The 5,399-nt window shown below is 36.5% G+C and overlaps 1 long non-coding RNA gene across 1 annotated transcript; it reads right to left on the bottom strand.

Annotated features, from left to right (window-relative positions):
* Positions 1 to 766: 766 nt before the first annotated feature.
* Positions 767 to 4,119, bottom strand: LOC113072611 (uncharacterized). The gene is made up of 3 exons (XR_003280319.1): positions 3,979 to 4,119; positions 1,840 to 1,884; positions 767 to 811 (listed from the first exon to the last, which is right to left on the bottom strand). It is a non-coding gene; the product is annotated as an uncharacterized LOC113072611 (long non-coding RNA).
* Between the last annotated feature and the right edge of the window lie 1,280 nt (positions 4,120 to 5,399).

Below are 5,399 nucleotides of genomic sequence, written 5' to 3'. Positions count from 1 at the left end.
AAGGAGTCTAGAAACCTTGCCTGTGTTTTGACGTGATAAAGTGTCGTGTCTATCCTCATGTTCGTTTCCCATACTGTATCATCTAAGCTGGAGCACTGCGAAAAGTCACTGCCACTTGAATGGAGTCTGTAGGTCCTAATAAGGGACTGGAGCAGCAGGTTTTGCTGATAAGCCTTCAAAAAAATTCTGTGCACTGCTTGACACTGTTTGAGCACAAGCTGGAGTTTGCAGGCTTTCCTGGTGCATCAGCTCAGAGAAAATAAATGATCATCTGCAGCACCCTAGTATGCAGAAGCTGTGTCAATCTTTCACGGTCAGAAGTGGTTCTTGCATCTCTTTTTTTTTTTTTCTCGACCAGGTCTCGCTGTGATGGTAGAAAAAACTGCGGCATATTGTGCCACCCACATATAAGAGTTCGGGCCACACCTGTTTGCAGAAAGTTTTTCGCAACACAAGTAATCCTACATGACCTTTTACTGACATTCACATGTGTCCGAGATTGTCCGTTATCTCCGATAAGTAAGAAAGTAAAGCAGGTGGACCAAGAATAGTTTCATCACACTGAAACACCACAGCGCGCACAGAACCACTTGCGGCAAAAAACTCAAAATACAACATTTTTGTATGGTACAGAAGCGGCAGCAGCAGTCCAGCAGCAGGTGTGATCGGTGAGCGGCTATAACGTCTGTGGGGCTGTTAGAAGAACTGAGACCAGAGACAGCAGCAGCACAGTCCAGTCCAGCAGACAGACAGCACTAGATGAGCTCTGAGGTATTGCATTAAAGCTACTGGGGTCATTCAGCTGTGGATCCTGTGGAACAAAGGTCATGTTTTCATATTGTTAGTCATTCTGACATTTACTGATTGTTTTGTTCTTAGATGTGTAGGCCTTACAAATTTTTAAAAAAGTCTTAAAATATCACAGTTTAGGCAATATGTGCATTTTGAACCCCCTTTGTATTGTTTACAGATTTATGTCAATAGTATGAAAGCCCATTTCCACTTCGGGGTTAAAAAATAAAAAGCTGTTTGTTACGTTTTCTTGTAATTATGTTCAGTTTGATTTTATATCTCACACTTGGGACTTTCAGAATTCTCTCTTCAGGTCACTGTAAGATATTAAAGTGAAAGTTTGGACTTCATTCTCAAAATTGCGACTATATTACAGTTGTGACGTTATGTTACATACGGTCGCAGTTGTAAGACATTACAAGATATAAAATCTGTCTTCGACAAAATTGTTTCATAATTATGACTTAATGTCTTGCTATTGTGACTGTGCTTCTTACAACTATGACCTTGTGTCACATAAAATATGATAAATAATTTGGATATAATTATGAGAAATAAGGTCCTAATTGTGAAAACACTTCATAATTACGCATTTATTTATTATTTTGAGAATATGGAATGGAATCAAAAGGGCTGTTCAAACAAGATATGTTTTGCCTTTAAAAGAGCTTAATATGCCCTAGAAACATACTGATATCTGTAAATAAAATAAAAAAAAAACCTTTCCACCTACTTTAAACCATAAGTTCAGATGCTGCCTTAATCAAATTGGCTGTACAGGTAATTTCATCTTAAATTATATTAAACTTACTTTAAAAAAAAGAAAAATGTTTTGAATGCGGTATACTTTAAGTTGAAATTTGTTAAATTATATTGATGAGCTATGCTATTATGACTTATTGAACACATAATATTTTACAGTGGGATGCAGCAACAACGTCCACTTAGTGCATGATTGTATAGACAAAATGTACAGAAATGCATTTTGTATGAACAGCCCCTTATTGACAAGACAATGCTAGGTGAGTAGAAATATATGATTCTTACCACACACAGAACATCCAGAGTAACATTACTTTTCAGTTTCTGAGCCTATAAAGAAAGAGAGAAGAAGGAAGAAGCTCTTATAAACCATTTCTCACACTGAAGCATTTCCATCCAGCAACCCTTAAAACCAGTGCAATCTAAGTCAAGCACAGCTCCAATAAAGCACTGTAATTTACCACGGAAAATAGAGGTCATATACTGTAGTATTGGCCTCAAAGAGAGGTCTTCAGAGTGAGATGTAATGTTATGATAATGAGCCCCACAGCCCACACACAAACACCACACGTACACAGCAGCTTTGGCCAAGAGCTCTCTCTGAGGTCCTACTTCTGCTCAAATCAATGTGCTGTGTGTGTGTTTCAGTGTGTGCAGGAGGCCAGTGTGTCTGCATTAATATGTGACACACCAATACATTTTAATACCCACTTACACAAGACTCTGCTCTGTTATCCAGTTTCCCACACACACACACACACACACACACACAAGTTTGGTTTGTTGAAACGATAAAGTGATTCCTCAGAGAATCTGGAATATAATAAAGGGAGCCGCACAATGGGGAGCGAATGGAGCTAATTCTTGCGAAAAGCATTGTGGGATAAAATGATTAATAACCGTCCTGGAAGTCTATCTGACAAAAGAAACTCTTTCGACTAATAAATCATAATATTGTTACTCCAATATGATGAATTGTTAGGCTATATCTGCAGGAGTGTATCCTGGTATTCTGTATTTGAGCTGCAGATTTAAGGGGGAAAAGCATATCAAATACAAGCTTTATCAACAGCATCTGTAGCATGCTGTCAATTATTTTTACATAAATATTTACATGAACTAATTTTACATGTACATGAACTCTTTGTTCGATAAGATGAAAAACTGTCTCAATCATCCTTCTAAGGAGAACAAATAAGGTGGATCTTTATAAGTTTGTAAAACCCTGTAAAAAAAAAAAACTCAACAATGCTTAACTATTATTACATTTTTCCAACTTCAAGCACTAAAGTCTTCAATTGCATGAGGCATTTATTAGGCCAAAAACATTAAAAGCCCAGATAAATGCAGTTTTTCTGCTCAAGCACACTGGCTTTTTAATATTTCTGGTCTAATAAACACTTCCCACATCTGGAGACTTGAGTGCATTGGGTGTGTTTTTCCTCCCTATCATTTCAGTATTCTTTTATGAATCCTGAGTGTTTTTTCTCTCAAAATTGTTTCCTTATGATTTTGATGTTGATTGTTTTCTTTTTAGAGATTTTGCTTTTTAAACCAAGATAGCAATTTTTTTTCTTTTTTTTTAAATAGTACATTTAATTTATTTAATGAAAATAAAATATATTTTTAATTCAGTGAAAGAAAATAGCATATATATATATATATACACCTAAGAAATTATGATGTTTTTAAAGTGAAGGTTATATTTTAATTGTGCCATTTGCCCCATAGACTTTAATTATAAGTTTATAATTTTTTTACAACAATGGAACAGTCACGCATTATGTTTTAATTGACAGCTTATGCTCCACAGAGTATATTTAACCTGCAATATTCATCTGAAGATCAATATCTGTGTGCATGCCAGTCATTCAAGAGACTGTGTGTGTGCCAGTCTTGAAGTTAGATTTGCAAATGATTGGTGAAGATATCTTTCCCTCAGAGAGATTGTAATGGTTGGGTGAATCCTGCTTAAGGGTGTTCCTCATGTTAATGTGCCAGCCAATTAGCTCTGACATGACAGCTCTGGCAGTTTGATGTGTCTCATTTCTACCAGAGGCCCTATGTGTGTGTTATCACTGCAACAGCCCACACCCATCAATCAAAAGTAAACCCTCATCTCACTATGAGGCTCGGAAATAAGAAAGTCATTGTATGCCAAGCGAAGTCTAAAGCATCCAAAACAAGCTGCTGGCTGTTTGTACAAGCTGATGTAGGCTGTGCGTCTTTAACCATCTGTGTGGGCCAACGGCAACATGTGTATCTGACTGACAGCCGTCATTCACAGAAGATAGTCAATATGGTGGTTTAAAAGGCGATTCCAAAAAACTGATTAGCGACATCTTACACTGCCTTTTTTACTGCACTTTTCAACAAGTTAGATGAAAAGACTGATTAATTTCTCTAATTTCTTGCTTTCAGTACCTGGAGACTTCCACAGAAGCTGTAGAGATGGTCTGAGTTACTGTCCAGGTCATTGGTGAGTGCTGGGTCATCCAATGTGTTGGATGTCCTGTCCCGTCCTCTCTGTGGAGTGTAAGGGTCAGGTGGAGTGGACACAATGGGTGGGCTGGGGTTGCCACACACCAACATCTGTGCCGTTACCAAATGCCTGGATGGCATTGCCTGCGTAAAGCAGAAATAAAGAGAAAATGTTTATAATAATGGTAGGTCAAAACAGTATAAAAAAATTGGCTACTTTAAAAAAATTATTGGAATTTGAATTGAATAAGCCACACCCCCTCCGGACGTTGAATTTGATTTTTCCCCCTCAAAACTACTTATTATTGTCGAAACACAGCACCTCAATTCAAATTGTGGTATAGTGTTATTTTAGTATAGTTTTTATTATTATAGTATATATATATTCATATTTTAAACAGTATTTATATTTTAAATCAGTTTCCAGTTTCAGTAATTTTAAATGTTATTTCAGTTTCATTTTTAGTAATTGTGCTTTTGTAAATTTAAGTAATTTTTAGTTTTAAAATTTCTATTAAGCTTCATTTATTTTTATTTTAGTTCTAGTAATTGGACAGCTTCAGCTTATTTTATTCCACATTTCAGTTTTCTTCAAGTCTAAGTTCTTAATCTTATTTTATTCCAGCTTTATAAAATTTTTGTTTTATCTGAATTTCCAAAATGCCTTCTCAATTCAGCCCTGTTAAAATACAATGACATTGACGTTGCTATCAAATTTGGGTCTTTTCTTATCTACACCTAACTGGATATTGAGAGCTTCTCTCTTCATCTCTTAATACTAAAGCAGATGAACTCTGATAAAGAGGCACTTTAGCTTCTGTTGTGTAAGTGAAGTAAGACCTTCACTTACTTACTAAGTTTCTGGGACCTTTCCGGTGATAAAACGGAGGAGGCCATTATGACGGAACTGCTTTTTTAAATGACTTTATTCTGAAGAGCACTTTCGACTTCAGAGTGTTTTATTTACCTCTTGCCACAGAAAGTTAAAGGGCAAGTGGGAGATTATCGATGGGTACTCAGGTAAAGAATAAGCTGCATGTGTATTAAGTACCGTCTATTGACAGAGACAAGGGTAGGCTGACCTTATTATTGAGTGAGTGTTTTATTTTCCTTAAGGCCGTGCAAGCTCAGTCTGTTTCTTAAGGGTTAAAAACTCATAAAGCCTCATTCTGCATTTTCCATTGCATTGCATTGCTCTCATAAGAATGGATGTGTATTCCAGCATAATTCTGGATGGTTTGTATACAGTAGATTTTAAAGGACAGATTTTTGGGGGTTGTCAGACTGTAGAATATGACCCTGGAGAGATCTTGAGTAAAAGCCAAGACAGACTGTGCAACATCAACTGTACTTATACATCTTAG

This window comes from Carassius auratus, unplaced genomic scaffold (genome assembly GCF_003368295.1).
Source record: "Carassius auratus strain Wakin unplaced genomic scaffold, ASM336829v1 scaf_tig00009658, whole genome shotgun sequence".
In the NCBI taxonomy this organism is placed as follows: Eukaryota; Metazoa; Chordata; class Actinopteri; order Cypriniformes; family Cyprinidae; genus Carassius; species Carassius auratus.
This window is presented reverse-complemented; position numbering and strand designations above follow the sequence as displayed.